Source organism: Puntigrus tetrazona, chromosome 9 (genome assembly GCF_018831695.1).
Source record: "Puntigrus tetrazona isolate hp1 chromosome 9, ASM1883169v1, whole genome shotgun sequence".
NCBI lineage: Eukaryota > Metazoa > Chordata > Actinopteri > Cypriniformes > Cyprinidae > Puntigrus > Puntigrus tetrazona.
In genome coordinates, this window is record NC_056707.1 from 1,588,103 (window position 1) to 1,608,718 (window position 20,616).

The 20,616-nt window shown below is 34.4% G+C and overlaps 1 long non-coding RNA gene and 1 pseudogene across 1 annotated transcript; both read right to left on the reverse strand.

Moving 5' to 3' along the window:
• LOC122351661 overlaps nt 1–20,616 on the reverse strand; it is a 326,230-nt pseudogene that overhangs the window by 254,417 nt on the left and 51,197 nt on the right.
• LOC122351668 lies at nt 338–2,561 on the reverse strand. The gene is made up of 3 exons (XR_006251787.1): nt 2,532–2,561; nt 2,219–2,268; nt 338–466 (listed from the first exon to the last, which is right to left on the reverse strand). It is a non-coding gene; the product is annotated as an uncharacterized LOC122351668 (long non-coding RNA).

Consider the following 20,616-nt stretch of genomic DNA (forward strand, 5'->3'; position numbering starts at 1 on the left):
CAGTTACAAATGTGTATAAATAAAATGTATGACTGGTCGGTACGAAATTATTTTAAATTCTCTAAACAAAAAACTGTATGTATGCATTTTTGCCTTCTGAGATCTATACACTTAGATCCAGAGTTATTTTAGAAAGAGAACCAATAAAAGTTGTAAAAGAGACAAAGATCTTTTGATAAGAAATTGTCTTTTATTCCATATATAACAAATGTTACAAAATAGATGCTTTAAAGCAATAGATATTATAAAAGTTCTTGCAAAGATTAAATGGGGAATTGTTTAGATTATAAAGTACTTTTGAGACTCCTTAGGACATTAGTTCGGTCAAAATTGACTATGGAAGTATAATCTATGGATGTTCCAAAAATACTTAATAATAAATGAAATAATTAAAATGTTGGACACTCTACATCATACTGGATTGAGACTTGCTTTAGCAGCCTTTAGGACATCTCCAATTCAAAGTCTGTATAGAGAAGCAAGAGAACCATCACTATACAGGTCCTTCTATACTTTCATACATTTAGATTCATTACACACAACTGAGAGTAGTTCAAGCCTCTTTATTGTTTTAATATTGATGATTTTGGCATACAGCTCATGAAAACTCCAAAATTCCTATCTCAAAATGTGCATATTTCTTTCGACCAATAAAAGAAAAGTGTTTTAATACAAAAAAAAGTCAACCTTCAATTAATTATGTTCAGTTATGCACTCAAATAATTAGCATATCATGAAAAGGTTCTCTAAACGAGCTTTTAACCTAATCATCTGAATCAACTAATAAACTCTAAACACCTACAAAAGATTCCTGAGGCTTTTAAAAACCCCAGCCTGGTTCATGAATAAAAACCGCAATCATGGTTAAGACTGCCGACCTGACTGCTGTCCAGAAGGCCATCATTGACACCCTCAAGCAAGAGGGTTTGACACAGAAAGAAATTTCTGAACGAATAGGCTGTTTCAGAGTGCTGTATCAAGGCACCTCAGTGGGAAGTCTGTGAGAAGGGAAAATGTGTGGCAGAAAACGCTGCACAACGAAGAGGTGACCGGACCCTGAGGAAGATTGTGGAGAAGGGCCGATTCCAGACCTTGGGGACCTGCGGAAGCAGTGGACTGAGTCTGGAGTAGAAACATCCAGAACCACCGCGTGTACAGGCGTGTGTAGGAAATGGGCTACAGGTGCCGCATTCCCAGGTCAAGCCACTTTGAACTAGAAACAGCGGCAGAAGCGCCTGACCTGGGCTACAGAGAAGCAGCACTGGACTGTTGCTCAGTAGTCCAAAGTACTTTCGGGAATCAAGGTGCCAGAGTCTGGAGGAAGACTGGGGAGAGGGAAATGCCAAATGCCTGAAGTCCAGTGTTAAGTACCCACAGTCAGTGATGGTCTGGGGTGTCATGTCAGCTGCTGGTGTTGGTCCACTGTGTTTTATCAAGGGCAGGGTCAATGCAGCTAGCTACTTCATGCTTCCATCTGCTGAAAAGCTTTATGGAGATGAAGATTTCAGTTTTCAACCTGACCTGGCACCTGCTCATAGTGCCAAAACCACTGGTAAATGGTTTACTGACCATGGTATTATTGTGCTCAATTGGCCTGCCAACTCTCCTGACCTGAACCCCATAAAGAATCTGTGGGATATTGTGAAGAGGAAGTTGAGAGATGCAAGATCCAACACTCTGGATGAGCTTAAGGTCGCATCGAAGCATCCTGGGCCTTCATAACACCAACAGAAAAGCACAGGCTGATTGCCTCCATGCCACGCCACATTGAAGCAGTCATTTCTGCAAAAAGGATTCCCAACCAAGTATTGAGTGCATAACTGAACATAATTATTTGAAGGTTGACTTTTTTGTATTAAAACACTTTTCTTTTATTGGTCGGATGAAATATGCACATTTTTTGAGATAGGAATTTTGGGTTTTCATGGAGCTGTATGCCAAAATCATCAATATTAAAACAATAAAAGGCTTGAACTACTTGGTTGTGTGTAATGAATCTAAAATATATGAAAGTCTAATGTTTACCAGTACATTACAGAAAATAATGAACTTTATCACAATATGCAATTTTTTTGAGAAGGACCTGTATAATAGAAGGCTAAAATTGACTCTCAATTATGCTGTTAAAATAAAAACCAACAAAAGCAAACCCAGCATATTCTTCAGTCGTTCATCCTCAACATTTATATATGTTCAAAACATTTTGGAAAGTGCATACCTGGACAAAGTTCAGTCTTCACAGCATAAGCTTCTGCATTGCTTTTAGCCCTGGAACAAATAGAAAAAAGCATAATTGTTGTGTTGGAAGTAAAAGTAGTTCATTACTGCTATACTCTGGGGAATTTAAGTACCTGTTGTCACTTTATTTTCGTTAATTTAGTCAGTGTATTGAAAAAATACGGGGGTTGTCTTTGTTTTCTTTTAAAAGAGATGAAAAATAATCAGATCTACTTTATGTTTTTCTATACAATCGTATACTTTCTCCCATCAGGCAATATGAAATAATACTTCTAATTTAGTTTTTTCTGCACCTGCGCTCCATTTTCCGGGCTGCTCTCTTTAGGAGTGCGAGTGTTTTCATTATACTACAGAGTCAGATTGTTTTCTTTATCTAAAGTTCCAGAAAAAAAGAGAGTGCATAGTTAGTTACATCATCAAGTGGTTCTACCATACTTGTAACCAGGTGCAGAGTTGACGGTTTTAGCCATATGGAGTTCACACAAGACTAGATACTGATCTGAAATATCATCACTTTGTTGCTTGGTCTTGGAGCGCTTTTGAACTTTGGTGGAGAGTTTGTGTCCATCAGGCTCCAGGAAACTTTTGCAAAAGGTGTATCAAAGCTCTTTCGGATAACTTAGATTCAAGGCATATATTAGCACAATCAGCAATGCAACACCCTAAGTTACATTACAAGCCCTTCTAGTGCTGTAACTCTTCCAATAACTACTCCAACATCTGCAGGTTCATCTTCACATTCTTCACCTCCTTCACATCTGATGACAAAAATGCCTATTACCATCTCTCTTTGAGGGCAGTTTCAGTGTTAAAAGAAAATATATCAACATCTATAAACAGAACAAAGTACATTAATAATAATAATAATAATAATAATAATAATATAACATTTATTGTTATACACAAAAAATATTGTCAAAATATTTAGGTAATCATACCATGTACTCCTTTGATGAGATTGTCAGGATCCTCATTTAGGTAGACAAACAAGGCTTTGAGGACACACTCCTCTTAACATTAATGCAGGTACACTAGGGACAATAAAGAAAATTAGCATGTACCAATAAGAGTGAGATGCTAAAATTAACAATAATACCAATAAATTAATACATTTTCAAGTCACACAAGACATAATTTAGAAAGGTGATCTCTTTCACGCATAAAAATCATGGATTCTGTCGCGAATTCTTACGTATCAGTCGATATAATAAAACAGTTGGCTAAAATTATTTCTAATCACACTGATGCAAATGGACGGAAAAGTTCCTTTGCTGTTTAATTCAGTTTCCACCTTAAAATCATGCAATCTGCCATAAATACATTACGTTCAACCAAATATAATAAAAATGTTATCTAATATTGTTTCTAATTACATTGATGTAAATGAATAGATGAGTGAAGTTAACAGTTACTTGTCTGTTTGCTGTTTAATACAGTTTCTGACGCGCCATCTCATTTAGGCTTAAAATCGTAGCATTTTGGTCATAATAACATTAGTATCAACTGCCATTATGGAAAAGTTTGATATTGTTTCTAATTACATGGATGGAAAACGATGAACACGTACCTGTTCTTTTTAAGCTTATTTTCAGTTAATGTAGCGGCCGCGACGATCTCTTTCAGACGCTATTTTATGATTGTTGCCGCTTAGATATGCAAAATTGCGTCACAGCAAATTTCCGCTTCCTTTAGGTTGAGAATGTCGTTTATTCTCAGGATGTTTTGACTGACTTTATAAAAACACACATTTTATATGTGCAATTGCTTTTTCTCAACATTATTTGTATCAGTTTGATTATCTAGTTTCTTCTTCATCCTCTTCTATGGATTTACTGGTGGTCGTGATACAAACTTTTTGGGTGCATACCGCCACCTGATGCGCCTGGAGTGTGAAGTGATTTCAGACTAGGTGTATATTATGGGTGTCTATATTCTAAGTCCATTATTATTAAGTAATTGCATGATTTTCTTTATTATTTTTACCAGAGTATTGTTCTTAGTGTTTAATATGTTTGCATACGGAAAAGTTCTCTTCTAGTTTCTTCCTTCCAAATTAAAGTTCTTTTAAATTAGTATGTATGAATAATTTTATGTGCTTTATTTTTCAAAACTTAGAAAATAGATATTAGACCAGAGTGAACAACAGTAAAGGCCTTAATTTTTTTAAATTAAATTTTCATTTATGTCAAGCTTTTGCTACATGTGCACAATAAATGTTGATTATTAAACACATTAGCTTTATTTTGTCACTAGACATACTAATAGACTAATGTGTACTTTCTTATTCAACACAAACCAAATGCCCTTTAAATGGATATAATACACTGTCTTTCAAATAACAGCAAGTTAAGACAAATAACAAACACCAATAACCATTTAATTGCACTTCTATAATTATAGTCAAGTTATAAATTAATAAATAAAAATATTTAAAATAAAGCATAAATATTGTATAAGTTATTACATATTTTGTAATTCAGTCATAACAGTTTCACTGAGCTAAGTGATTGAAACGTGTACAATTAAAATGAAAAGTTTAAGTTAAACCAATGAGTGACAGTTTTAAGTTAGTTTAACATAATGCAATCACATTGAAATGAAAAATAGCCACAATGGCATTAATTCAACATGAATTGTTTAGGTAAAGTGAACAGAACTGAGAAAATTCATTTTTTTTTTGTGGGCTATGAGCTTCTCTACCTTCCTCTAGACTCTAGGCCTTGATTTTCCAATTACCATTGGGCAATAGTCCAGTTCTTTCTCCTTAACCTAGGTAAGATGTGGTTCAGGAGTGGCTTAACAAGACAAATACAACAACTGTAGCAAATTCCTTCACACGTCTATGTGGGGTGACTCTTGATGACTTGACCCCTGCCTCAGTTCATTCCTCAGTTCATTCCATCCACTCAAATTCTTGAATCGATATTTGCTTGACAATCCTCATAAGACTGCGGTTCTCTCGGTTGGTTGTGCATCTTTTTCTTCCACACTTTTCCCTTCCACTCAACTTTCTGTTAACAGGCTTGGTTGGATGTAGCATTCTGTAAACAGCCAGCTTCTATGGCAATGTTTGTGTCTTACCCTCCTTGTGAAAGGTGTCAATGATTGTCTTCTGGACTACTGTCAGATCAGCAGTCTTTCCTATGATTGTGTAGCCTAGTGAAACAAACTGAGAGACCACATTGAAGGCAGGTGTTTTGAGTTGATTAATTCATTGACATGTCACCATATTCTAATTTCAGAGAATTTGTGGGTTTTTGTTAATTATGAGCCAATATCAACACAATTAAATGAACCAAATACTTAAATTACTTCAGTCTGTATGCATTGTATTTTTTTAATACACAGAAGTCACAATTTGAGTTAAATTAAAATGTGAACTATACTTTTCCAGAACATTCTAATTTATTTAGATGCACCATTTTATTTTTGAAAATGTACATTTTCAATAAGTAAATAAGATTGTGAAGTTTATGTTGCAGAACTGAACATACAATCAAGTTATACTGAAGACAAGCTTCATCGTTAAAATCTCCTGTTCTGAAAGTGCACTTCTCCCCTGCTAGTTCTGTGAAGAGTCTGAACCAACATAAGATCAGACATTAATTCACAGTTCTTTATTAAGCATTCCCATGACTATTCAATCCTGAATGTGCTCATTTTAGTTTACAGACGTCAATGTTTTCCAGCTTTTTCTCTTTCACCAGGACGTTGTACTCTTTGATAGAAACAGACTCACTTATGAATCACAAGAAATACTCCTTGTATTTTCTTAAGACATCATCAGATCTTTTCTTGTCCACTCTGCTTGTTTTTTTAAAATATGTGTTCAGCTTTATTTCTCAAGACATAGATTAATGAACTAACAATGCAATTACATACTTTAAAGGCATTATGCAGCTGTGTTTTGCAATAAAGGTAAAAAACAAACAAATATGTGTATGTATATTCCTATGTATATGAAATTTAAAATGATACTGTATTTCTTAAGTCTATCTAAAAGTTTTAATTTTTACCTCTTAAGGATTGTGCATGGAAATACCTGCTCCTGTACATCTGGTCCTGTCTTCACAATATTTTGTCCACTTGTTGTCCTGGAAAATGGGGCCAGGCTCTCTGATGGGTGTCCACTATACAGTCGTGCGGCATGCGCTCAAGTATGTGATGTACTGTTTTCACACATTTCACACAAATCAAAATGTCATAAGTAATTTTGGTTACTCTTAAAAAAATGTTTAGAAAAATGTACAGTATAAAGTAATACATGATAGATGAAATTACTATAATTTATGTATTGCAACAATCCCAGAAGAGGTATACCAAAAGTCCAAACGACGATGAGTTCGATCCTGGTAGGATAAATTAGTTTTGAGTGAGTAACAGAGCAAAATTTAAGTCCCTTATCACTTCAAACATATGAACATAGATTTGGATTTTAGCTCACAAAATTAATAATGTTTGTGATCTTTTTATGTTGTATATTTTATTGTTCTATTATCAGTCACAACATGCCATTTGTGTTCCACAGCAAATAAAATAAAAACTACATTGCAAGCAATGCTTAAACAATTACAGAAATGTTAATTTTAAGGATGTAAAGTGTTGCAACTTTTTAAAACCATTCTTCGAAAGGAGAAAGCAGCACACAGAAGTCCTATGACAACTGAATACAATATATTCTAAATGATAATTAAACTATTTTAGTATTCTGTAAATGCGCCATATGTTACGAATTTAAATTTTAGATGCTGTCAATATGTCAATATTATGTTTACATGTCACTATTGTACGTATACAGACGTAAGTAAATGTATGGTAGTTCCATAAAAATACATATGAAAACTCATCAGAACATGCTGGAAATGCAAGCTCAGTTTTAAAATTCATTAAATTGGTAAAATTTTAAATGTAAGGTTTGATTCTGTTTAGATGATTTTGCCCTATACCATGCTTATTCTAATTCTGATTCTGTTCTTTGTTGACAGTGGGGAGACTTGGTGGTGAAGGAGTGTGAAAAGGTAACATTCCCTCTGCAATGCAATCTCACAGAAGCATTTTCTGATATGGAGGACACCTATTACGCCCACGTGACTGCTGCTCTGGGCAACCTCACCTCGACACCTTCTTTCTGCAACCCATTCAAACCCATTTATAATAGTAAGAGTGAGACTTTCTTACATTTACATTTAGTCATTTTGCAGACACTTTTATCCAAAGCAAACTTACAATTGAGAGTACAATTGTAACTTTCTTGTGATCTTTTATTTTGTAGGACTATATATATATATATATATATATATATATATATATATATATATATATATATATATATATATATATATACATGTCTTGCATATAAATCTTTATCTATATAAATTTTATGGGGATCTGTAATCTGTTCCTCAATTTATTCAATGAAATTGTCAATATAACATTTTATTTAGAATAGCTATTTTAATATTTTAATATTTTACATAAGAGAGACTTAAAAAATATATAAATCTCTTTTTAATGAAAGTATTTTAAATATTTTATATTTTATACTATAAATAACTAAATTAGCTACTTTTCTATAAATTCTCTATAACATCACTCTAGCTGAAGCATTATAATCCTGTTCATACTAAAAGTGCATCTTGCACTTTTTCTTTATTTAGTATTATTTATCAGTTCAGAGCACCTTGCCATTGACAAATAATTTAACAATTATTGCAGTAAGACAACTGAAACTTAATAATCAAAACAAATGTACTATAATTTAGCTTTTGATTAATATATAACAAAATTATTCAACTTGTCTTCTGCCATACATAAGTATTTAAATGTCAAAATAATAATAGCCTGGATTAAAAATTACATGATGGTATATTTTAATAATCATTTTTATTTGAGGTCAGCTAATGATTTTTATTTATTTTATTTTATTTTTATTTTTTTAAATTTGGTACATAATATTCACATCACTACTGGGAGCCCAATATCTCCATTCAAATTATGATAATTTTACAATATTTAATGCTCATCGAGCAGAGCTTCATGATTTATCTATATTATACAGTTTTTTGTTTTTGTCGAACATCAGTTCTTACTTTACCAAATTCATACTTTTTTAAAATGGGTTTTAGTAGGGGCTGGACAATAATTTAATATCAGTATGTGTTCGATATAATTATTTACTTATACAGTGGTATGATTTTTAAACACACATCCAATATTTTTGTATACATTACCAGTGTTTCCCACACATTTGATTTTATTTGTTGCATTTGATTCATTTAAGTGAAGACATTTTCATTTTTAACTGATAAAGCAAAAGTTTTGAACAGTAAGATTTCTTTTTAATCTTTTGTTCACCAAGGCTGTATTTATTTAATCCCAAAGTACAGCAAAACAGTAAATATATTTTAACTTTATCATTTTATTTGGGAAGTGTGCTTAAAAGGCAGTTTGATCGATGGTAAGGCAGTTAAATAAGTGTTCATACTCGATATCAAATTATATAGACTGAAATTAGAAATATATTGTGATATAAATTTTTCACCATATCATCCAGCCCTAGATTTTGGATTTTTGTAGTTTAGGGAACAGATACAGTAATAATATATAGGTAGAAAGATTGTCATAATATTTTCAGATTTGCCCGACTTCTGTGGCGTGAAGGCTTCTGTGGGCAGTTAGTTTTAGCCAGTCTGTCTGCTTCCAGACCTGGAGCCCTAGTTATGAGGTATTTCTAGATGTTTCTAGACTATGAAGAGTGGCACCACCCCAGGTCAGGTCTGCTCCAAAAACTCCTATATTACCCACCCAGCACCCACTTATAACATCCAGCCTGTTTAGGTGTGGGCAGTCTGCTTTATGTATCTCACAAATAGTTAGTGCCATAGTTAGCAACAGTTTTGCACAGAGTGCGTTTAGCATTGGCCCACACTATATATGTGAGATGTCCAGGTGCTCTGGCTCTCAGTCTGCCAGACTATGGTTGTTACATTTCTATTTTCGCGTTTTTGTACTATAGAATTGCCAGTAACAATCATTGGCTTGATTGCACCAGATCACTAACTGTGCTGGATGATGACATCACAGAATTCATTGATGAATTATATTTGAAAATTGACACAATTTGTTTTTTTGTTAAAGAGCTACATAAATAACGGTTGACTCCCACTATGACTCACCTTCATTGATTCCAACTGCGTACAAGTTGGGCGAGAGAGGAAAAGACAGAAAGAAAAGTGATGAGTAAGCACAAATGATAATTTAACAGGCTAACTAAAATGCTTATCTGTATTCTAGTGATGTCTTCTAGCTAGTGATGTCAAATGAATTTGATAGACAATATCCATTATATGTATATATATGTATATAATCACATGGCACAATGTCTCCTACAGCATTTTTTTGTCTCTTTTGTGTTATATTTTATTTTCCTCTACAGCCACCTGGAACCTCCATGCTGGCAATGTTTACGTGTAATCAGTCTCTCTGTATATATCTCAGAGCCTGCTCAGGAACCTCTACCAAATCTACCGTTCATTCCGTCTTGCTAAGTTGACAGTCAGCAATGAAGATAGAGTAGAGGTGAAAGGAAATAACTTGTCACTGCAGTTTATTTGGTTTAAACACCAGAGTGTGATAATATGCTAAACAATAGGAATCACGCAAAAAAAGAAAATGTATTTATTCAAAGATTTATTCAAGCTCCAGGAGTGTATCTAAAGCCGCTTTTCACTATTGGACCAAACAGACTTAGATGGCATTAAGAACAGATTATTGCAGCTGCTTTGGTGTAGGGAGGCAGAAGGCAGCAAGTGCAGAGCTGAAGGGGCAGGGCTACATCAGGTCATAATCAAAAGAGTAGGACTTTCAAATCGAGTTTATTTGAGGGTGTCCACTATTTTGATCTCCTCTACTGATCTCTACTGCGGTATCTTTGCAATGTTGTATTTGCGGTTCTTTGTATTCCTTATAGTTTACGTGGATACTGAGGTTAAATAATGTGACCCTCAAGGACTGGCCCCCCTGGCAGAGAATTACTAATGTGAGTATCAGCATCACTAGTCACAGCCACAGTAGACCAGCAGTATGTGCACTCCGTTCGAAGATCAAATGTTTCCAGGTACAGTATTTTGTTTTACAAAATGTAATGGGAATGTGATAATACAAAAAATTCAATGACTAATGCATCCAGCTAATCATGTCTTTGACAGCAGTTTTAAATTTCAGTAGCTCTAAACGATTATTTGGATTTGTGATGCTTTCATGTGATGTCACCTCTTATAGGAACACCCCCTGCAAAACAAAGCGCTGTTATTCTCCACTGACCTTGATTACTTTAACTGATTGCATATAAAAGTAGTAATAAATGTAATAAAATGCAGATATTAAAAAGTGAAACAGTAAACACCTTATTGATTATGTATATTTTGTGTAATGCAATGTGTTTGTGGTTTAATTTAAAAAAAAATTCCACTGGAAATGTAAAAAAACCTTGTTCAGTGTTTAGACTTTAGACCAAGTTTGGGTTGGTCTTTGGCATGTTCTCTTTTGATGTATATTATATTATATATTTTTAAGTGTTGCCTCAGACAAACCTCTTTTAGACCAGTGGCACGTGCCAGTAGGGCCCAGGGTCTCCAGCATCCGGCAGCTGGAGAGAACTGAGCCTATCCTTACAACTGTAGAGTGTTAGTGCTTCTTTCTTTGCATAAGCATTTGTGAGCAGTGTTATAAAATAAACCCCTGCCAAACCTTATGGCTTGTCAGCAGCTTGTAACAATCCAAACAAAGAGGTAACAGAATTGCACCATATGGAGACCTTTAAGTAAATATCAATATATATCAAAGACCTGTAAAAACACTTAAAATGTTTTGTCTCGGCACTGTTTTATCACATTAAAATACTGCCTGGGGGCTTATGATGCCACTTGTGAAGCACTTTTAATTTTTGTTGTATTGTAGCACAGATCATCAAGTCAAGACCAAGCATTGGCATCAAGTGTGAAAGCATCTTTAGCTCAGCTTGACTATAAGAGCCATTTTCTCAAGATCGTCCTGGCAGGATTTTTTTCTAAAATATCTAGGTTTTGGTTTTGTTTTGTGTGCAGACCAATTGGTGTATGACATCAGTTCCTAATGTTTTTAAAATGCTCTCAATGTACTTTATATCAAAGCAAAATCCTGGCAAAGGATGGCAGCCACAAAAAAATGGCACGTATGGTCAGTGTACATAAGCTAGAAAACTGGTAAAACTAGGTACTTGAAACACTGAACATGTGAACATTTTGTGAATTTGCCCCAAATATGCTAAAATCAGTGTTGTATATTTGTTTTGGAAATGTCATTATCTCATTATCCTGTGTCTGCTGATGGTGCTGTTAGTGATGTGCACACAAGATATGTTTATTGCCGTTTCTGTGTAAAGAGATCTTCCTCAGCTCTGGTAAAGTCATGATATGCAAGCGTCTAAATTATCTAAACAGAGGCATGAGTAAAACAAGTGTTAGTTTCACAAAAACAACCATCTTAATTAATGTTTGGGTTAAAATTGGATCAATGTACTCCCACCCCTCAGGTCATTCAAAATGTTACATATGTTCAGATAAAAGCTAACTTAAATGAAATATAAACAAATAAATACATACATCCCACAATAATCAGTTATTTAACATGACTCCAGCCCATTAATTTACATAGGAAGTGAAGAGGCTGTGTTTGTAAACAATTCCATCATCTTAATGTGTGTGTGTGTATTATATGGATTCTTCAGATTTGGTTCAGGGCATATATCACACTGGTGGATCCTGTACTTAGGTTATAAGTACTGCTGCAAAATGCAAAAAGAAAAAAAAAAAAGAACCAGGAGACAAAAAATGCAATTAATGGAAAACTACATTTAACTCAAACCAGGCTGTTCATCCAGCTGATCAAATGTAGATCATAGTATAAAGTTTAAAATCTGTACAAAAATACGGCTTTCCATGTCATTGTCATCAGTAAATTATAAAGTGTTACAGACTAAAGAACAAAGATAAAAAGTCTTTCTGTGCGTTGAATGTTTTAGGATTGTTGAGGCGCACAAGCAAGTGCTCTCAGAACACTTCACAAACATCAGTTTCACAATTGAAGATTCTGAGTGATGGGCCAAAAATGTAAACTGTAGAGAGAACAAAAGAATCAGGGGAACATGCAGGGTGATCCAAAAGATCACATCAAACTGTTGTTGTAAACTACAGTGTTTTCCTGTTGAAGACCCAGTCATTAAAGGCTCAGACAAAGTCCTCAGTCGAAAGTTAGTAACTTTTAAGGCTATGGCTTTAAACTTTAATCAGCCTGTTTGGTTTAAATACGGTGTTATTTTTAATAAATTGCCTATTTTCTATTATTTTTGTCTCTTGGACCTTTTTCTTATTTTGGCATTTTGAAGCAGTGCCTCTCCCCAGACCCATGATCCACCAACTTTAAATAACAAATACATGTAATGTTTCCTAGTCTTAAGATTTTGTTTTTGTTTTTTCAAGTTCATTTCAGAGTACGGGTAAAGTTATTCTCGTCACTGCTGATGAATCTATTAATGAGTCCATGAGGAAACAGCGCCATTGAAAGATAAAGCAAACAAAGGAAAATAACCTGAAGGAAGAGACAGAGAGGAGGTTTTGAAACATGAGACACTAATGGCACACTATCTGAACACTCGAGGTTCCTGCTCTCTGTTTTTCAGCGTCATTTAGCTCTATTTTGCTTATTAATCAAACTCCAGATACAAGCCTGCACTTTTAGCTACAGATACTCAAGTGGTAGTCTGATTGTGTTTGAAAGCAGTCAAATCCATACTGAACAAACAGCCACGGCTAGGTTCCCTAAAGGTCAGCGCACTTCAGAATTTCAGTTCATTTTCCCCACACACATGGGCGATGAAGACCAAGAGAGCAGTACCAGATGTTAACCTGTTTTCTGTGATATTAGGCGGAGTTTCTGACAAAAACTGCAACACTGAGGATAATGCAGTATCATGTCCTCAGCATCTGTTAGACTTGTGCTACATCTACCTGGATTATGATTCACAGTCCAAAACCTCAAAGTCCGTTCAGTCGCGTTTCAGAGGGAAGAAGATGATGGCGATTCAGAATTACTTAAGTGTCAGTAGATTCTCAAAGAAATTGTTGAGTCTGGATGCCCCTTTCACGGTTCTTTACCGCGAAGTCACTCTTGTTAAAATAAAGACCACATTAATTTGTTCAATTTAAAGGCTTTAAGTGGCGTCTTCAGTTGCAAGCGGGAGCAAACAATTGATCTGCCTTGGTTTGCATCTAAGCCCCACCAAAACCTCCTTTTTGTGTGAAAAGATAAGAAAAACACACCATGTTACAAAAAATGGAGCAAGGTTGAGTTCTGGAATTAAGACTGTCTTCCCAAAACTTGCGAGAGAAAGCGGCCTTGGTACACGCGATAAGCAGGAGACAGGTCAAGATATGAGAAACAAGCAATCCTTGAAGATATGCACACACATCTGCTCTGGAAATTTCCATCAATACTGATCACTTAATGTCAGCATTAAAGTTATAGAAAATCATGTTTCATCTAGCAGGGGAAATAGACAGTCTTTTACATCAGTTGAGACTGAGAATAGATGGCAATCTTAAAGCACACACAAAGCATTCTGAGATGTATACTTTTTTTGTATTTTAAGTGTTTATTATTATTGTCTTTCATGCATTTCAGTCTGATGGGATCATGGCATACCAATATGTATTACTCTTATTTGTCTGGATAAGGAACAAGTGTTTAGTGCTTGAACACCATAGGCCAGGCAGAAGTTGGGTAGTGGAGAAGGGTGCAATTGCAAAACTATTTTCATCTAATGAATAGTCAGAATATTGAGTTATTACTATAAAGAATATAAATGTATATAAATGTGCTGAAATTTGAATTTCCTAATAGTAAGAAAATAAACCAGGAGGTTTCTATTTCTAGTATTGCTGTTACATTCTAATTTAATTTTGCAATGGGTCTCTTTATTAAAGCATTAAGTACAGTTTTGTGCGATGTTTAAAAATATTTTCTTTCAAATCGAAATTTGTTCCTGTTTGAATTCCTCATAGCTGATTTGGCTGGTTGGTTCTTCATAACACAGAAAGTTTAATATAACCTACACTGATTAGCAGAGATATGAGGTCTGTGGTTTAGCCATTGGAAGAAAACTGACGATCAACATGGATCATGTAACTCAATAACGATCACATCACGGCCTTGATATCACGAATCTCAGTCAAATTTGTCTATAGTTGATTGACTGCATATTTTTATTGCTAAAATGCTTCACTAATCGAAACTTTTAATACTGGAGTAGACAGCCACTATTAATCTTCAGTCGCAAAAAAATAAATAAAATAAAATAAATACATATATATATACACACACACACAAACACACACACACACACACACACACACACACACACACACACACTCCACTATGCTGGGCCTTAGGTAGATTTCTTGGGATGTTCTTGAGAACTTCTTGATGATTACAACAATGCAATCTCCTGGTCTTAGTAAATGCATTTCCAACACAACATAAGGTTAATACTTGATTAGGGAGGACAGCTACTTTCTTTTTTGATGTATCTATTAACGATTTATCTATTGCACTCTGTTTATGTGAAGTAACTGAATTTGTAAATCAGATGATAAAATGGTAATTTTGTTTAGGAAAAACATTAAGTAATAATGAACATGTATGAGTATGGTGGGTTCAATTTCCCTTGATTTCTCTTCTTTTCAAGAACACTTTCCAAAACAATTGGACTAGAGTAGTTTTGTATAATCCAAACTCAATCTGGACTTATCCACAATTACTTCTTTTCAGTGGTCTTTAGATGGTCTGCCTTTCTATTGAGCTGTAATATCTGATCTGAATACAATCTAAATTTCATAAACAGGAATTACTTGCATGAAAATTAATCTTTAAGCACACTTTCTCTGCTGTTACTTAATTTGGAACAATCAAGACATTCTATATAAGAGAAAATCATTTTTTTTCAGTGATTAGTGCCTCAAAGAGATTCTCCATTGTCATTATATATATATATATATATATATATATATATATATATATATATACACATATACATACATATATATATATATACATATACATATATATATATATATATATATATATATATATTTATTTATTATTTATTTTTGCATATTTTATTTTAATTTATTGACAACTTTGAACACTGCGCATTTGGGCAGTGTTGTGAAAAAAATCTTGAAGTCAGCCATCCCTATCTAAAACCAGCAAGATATAAAACAAGTTATCATCAAGCATAAGCTATTCTGCTACTTCAGGTTGTTTTTCTGCATTGCACAAATGCTTGCTCTGAAATAATAATCACAGTGCAATACACTGGGCATCAAATAACAGCATTTATTAAAAAGTCATTTATTTTATAATATTTTATTTCTTTTGCCTTTTCACAGAATAATAAAAATAAATGATCAATAATCATTGATTATAAGGAACAGTACTACTACAGTCTCATTTAGCAACCAAAACCTGTTCTGTTGTCATAATCTTTTGAATTTCTCCTCACTGCTCTGTTTTATGTTGGCTCCTGCAGCACTCGTTCTTGTGTCCCTGAATCACTTATTGGTCCTTCTATCTGCTGACTGTCCAGACAACCGACAGGCTCCTTGTGCAATATCCTCAGCTCCACCAAAGTACTCCTTCACGTGCTCCTCTGAATGGTTGAAAGTATCGAAGACTTGGGCGTTGTGACAAAAACTTTAGAGAATAGGCAGAGAAAGTGAAGTAGCAGAAAGCAGTTCATTATTCTGCTTTGCCTCTCTTATTCTTTCTTTACCCTTTTGGTCCTCTGGCAGTTCAGCATCAGGAAGATTATTCTGCATCCTCTATAGCCAAACCACACAACCAGAAAGATCAGGACAACAGCAGCTAACACCACCAGAAACTGACCAGGAGCACAGCTGCTATAAGCCATGGTTCAACTTCATCCTGAGCAGGCAGTAACAACACCCAGGATGTTGGAAATCAAGGGTTACATTCAGTAAATATGTACAACACTGCAAACATCATTTTGTAAACATGTGCAGCTAGTTGCTTACTGCTTTGGTGTTAGTTAAACATGTGGCGTTGCTTTAGCCTGACTTATTGTTTGGTCTAGAATCTCTACTTCAAAGCAGTACTTTACAAGTGGCTCCAGTCTTGGTAACATGCTCCTGTTTTTATTCTCTTATTAAGTTCTTCCTGTTGAGAATAAAAAAAGCAAAGAACATGTTAAGCAGAAATGTCACCCAGTGTATGTAACCAAAACAAATTTCTTGTTTGCTTCTGATAGGAGATCAGCAGGAGCTTTATGCAGTGGGTTTCCCATGGCGTGCAGTTCACCAAGAACAGTGTCATGTGTTAGCTGGAGTGGGTAGAGTCTGGAATCATGAATAGTAGTCTGTTGAACAATTCTGGGTTTGGCAGATGCTAGAAGAACCTTACCGCCTAAATGCATTGAAGTAGTTTGGGCGGGGAGGGATAATATTATGGGCCTGATTTTCAGGAGTGGCTCAGCCCCTTATTTAAGTGAAGAAATCTTAATGCTTCAGATTTAGGGAAAGGCCCTTTCATATTCAGTGGACAAGGCTTCAAGGTCATAAGATATGCTGGATGAGTTTGGGGTGGAAGTTCTTGACTGGGCCACACAAGTCGCCCCTCAGAAGCTTATTTGGGTTCCAACTGGACCAGGATTGTAAGACAGGCCTTCTTGTCCAACACTTATCAGCACTGTATGACCTCAAAGCCACTCTGCTCCCGGATAAACAGGTAAACATTTCCACAGAAAAACTCCTGATCTTGCTGTGGAGCGCTGCTATAAGCTGCAAGCGGGGACCACACCATGTTGAGTCTATGCATTTAAAATGCAATGTCATTAAAGTGCCTGTTGGTTTTAATAGTCAGACGTCCCAATAAAGTCCCAATAACAACCTTCAAGTCTAGGAGCAAGTGATTGTCATATGCAGATGACAAATATTTCATTTAATGAAAAACTATTTGAGTAGCATTTTTGTAGCATGTTGCTTCATTACTGTTTGCTTATAACTAGAATAGTTGCAAAATATATATTTTTACAAAATTACATGAAACATTTTACAAATTATATTTGATTTCTCTACACATAAAATGTGTTTTCATAACTTTATTAAGATATTTATAAACCATTGATGGGCTGTTTTAAACATACTTCTTGCATTTCTTATTCTGAAGAAAACTCTGTTAAATGCTTAAATTTTTGTTTTTAAAGACATGAAGATAAGTAATCAGAACTATCCATTTTAACACTATCCCAGTTAGAGATGTTTTCAGAATAAATTTATTTTAGTTCCCAGAATATTCTCCTAAAATGTAGACTAACATTCTCTAAAAACATTCTAAAATTGTTATTTTATAACATTATTACAACATTATCCCATAACATTTAATAAGAGATTTAAGTTAGAAGCTTCCCATTGGACATCTCAACTCAATTGTTGCTCAATGTCAAATTCTGGTTAAATGACAACTTTTGTTTGATGAAACCAGCTTCATTAAAAATCCAGAAACAGCATTACCAACTACTTATTATACAACTGACTTTATTTCTATGTACATGTTCAAAAAAACGTCTTGGCCAAGAGATCAGCAGGCAATTTGACTCTCAACCTCACAATGTTTCTCTAGCTGCTGTAACTATGCTTGTTACAGCAAAAAACTGTATAAGTATGTCATAAAATGATACCCGGTTGCTTGCTGATAGATATGTTCACATAGCAGTCTGAATATCTATTAATTTCACCCAGTCTCATCTATGACATTAGTTGCATGTTACTTAAAATCTTAAATAAAAATCTTCTTTTAAATTTTTAACATGGTGTGTTGTGGAGCCCCAAAGGTTAGTTTTGCTTTGAAGCCCAAAACTTTAAGATGTCAATGCATTCATTACCTTTTTAGTCTCTCATTTTCCAGCTTGGATGAGAGTAGGAAATATTATCAGGCTCCCTCCAAGTTCTTTTTTTTTTAGAAGAGGATCAGTGATATCAATTTCTGTTTGTCCTTTTCTACTTCTCAGTTGTACAGGGAGCGCTAATTTTGCTTCACAGAAATAAAAACACATATTATTAAGCAGATTAAATACAAAACTGATTTAACTTTCGGCATCTCATTAGGGAAGACTTTATCATGGTTTTCACAGTCATCAATATATCAGGGCCTTTGTTTTGTCTCAAGATAAAATACTTAAATGTCCTATTTCATAATCCTTTCTTAATCTAAACCCAGTCTGTAAAACCAGGCCTTTGACCTGAAGTGGGTCAGAAAGGTAAAAAGAGTTGAAAGAATATGATGAATTATTAGTAACTACGGATGTTGCAAAGAATACCAGATGTCTGTTTTCAGATTTAAGATAAAGATTAGATATTGTGATTTTCAGGCTTATTTGTAAAGCTGGAATATTTTTGTATATTGTATGTGTAAAATTATTGAAATTGGCAGATAATGGCGTTGTGTAAGCAGTATAAACTTACTTCACAAGTTGTAGAAAAATATTCTCTATTTCTAAAGCTCATATACAACATATGAGACATTTTCTCCTTCATCCTGAAAAAGTACCATCAATTTGAAGCTCAAATCTTAGAATTACATGATATTAGTGTACTGACTGAGACTTTTTTGAGATATATATATAATGTATTTATCAGTTTAAATCTCCAAGCATTTTTCAGCTAAAATTCCTAATTTACAGTGGATTTACAGAGCTGGGAGAGAGAGGACTCCTGGCACTGGCATAGCCTTTGCACAAACCCATAAAATACTAGTCTCAGATGTCATATCATCCAGGATGCTCTTTTGCCAAATAGTGAGAGCCCTGGTCTTTGCTGCCCAATAACAATGCTTAAAAATAAGTCCAAGACCTCAGCAATCAGTAGGTTTTTTGTAAATGGGAGAACTTAGGGAAAAGCAGTTTCTAACTTTCAGTGTTTAATTTGATTCTGTGAAAGCACATGTAAAAAATTAAAAAAAAAAACTTTTTAACTCATCAATTTCATAAAAAGGTGTGAATCTTTGATTAACATTGGAGTTGAAACACCAACAGTAATTTCACTTTGTAAGAAATACTTTCCAAGTTGGAGAGTAACTGGGCTATTATGAGATAACAATATATTATGATATTTAGAATTACTAATATTAGACATCAGGTTGAGCGTTAATAAGAAAATAATCAATTCTAGTCTAGGATTTTTGAACATAGGAATAAAATGCGTAATCTCTGTCTTTTTTGGATGTTGGAGTCTCAAATATCTACCAAATATTTAGATTCTAGATTAAATTGTAAATTGTTTGTGTTGAGTAACTGCAGGAGGAGGTGGCTGAGGAGAGTCAATGGCAAAATCAGCACCTGTTATAAAAAGCCTGGTAAACCTGAAATATCAGTTGGCCCTCAGTCTACATTGATGAACTATACTAAGGTGAGTACAAACATTTAGTCATCAGTCTTTGAAACAATTAAGGTGAGAGGAAACTAATACATTGAAGTGAGGCACTCCAGGAAAAAACAAACAAACCAAAAATAATTAACATACAGAACTCCTTAGGAAGCTTTTGGGGCTTTCGTTAGTTTTAAAGGCATTTTCTTAATATCAAAATTTAGGCCAAGTAGGTATGCAGAAGTTAAGTAAAAAGTTCATAGCACTGCATACAAAGTAAAAGCGAGGAATGACAACTAATTGGAGAAGACCTCGATAAAACATATCTACTCCATGCGCACCTCCAATAGCGCCCTCCCTGTATATTATTATGTTATAAACATTTTATAATAGTAATAATGTTATACATATTAAATGATATTATACATATTTATTACATTATGACTTGCTACAACCATTTAATGAACATTAGTCCAGTGGTGAATTGATTTAGCTTTAGGTCCACTAAAACATTTTTAATTGTGTTCTAGAATGGCTAGCCAAATTTTTGTGGAATGACTCACTTAATAATACTGCCAAAAAGGCACAATAAGCATAAATAGACAAATTAGATGACTCACTTATTTGATCCACCACGATAAATGTTTAGTTTCCACCCAATCAGATGTTTCTCCATGGCTCAGCCTGAACACAGTTGGTAGGTTCCAAAAATAGAAATGTTGTCAGTGAAATCACAGCTTAGTGATGAGCTGCTTAGACACACTAGCTCATATATGTTATTCCATCCACTACAAGGAAAAAAAAAATATTAATAAAAAAATATATAACCTTTCACCTAGGTCAACACAGCGTTATACAAAACTGCTTCTACACCCTTCTGTACACCACTGCTTTTTGTACATGA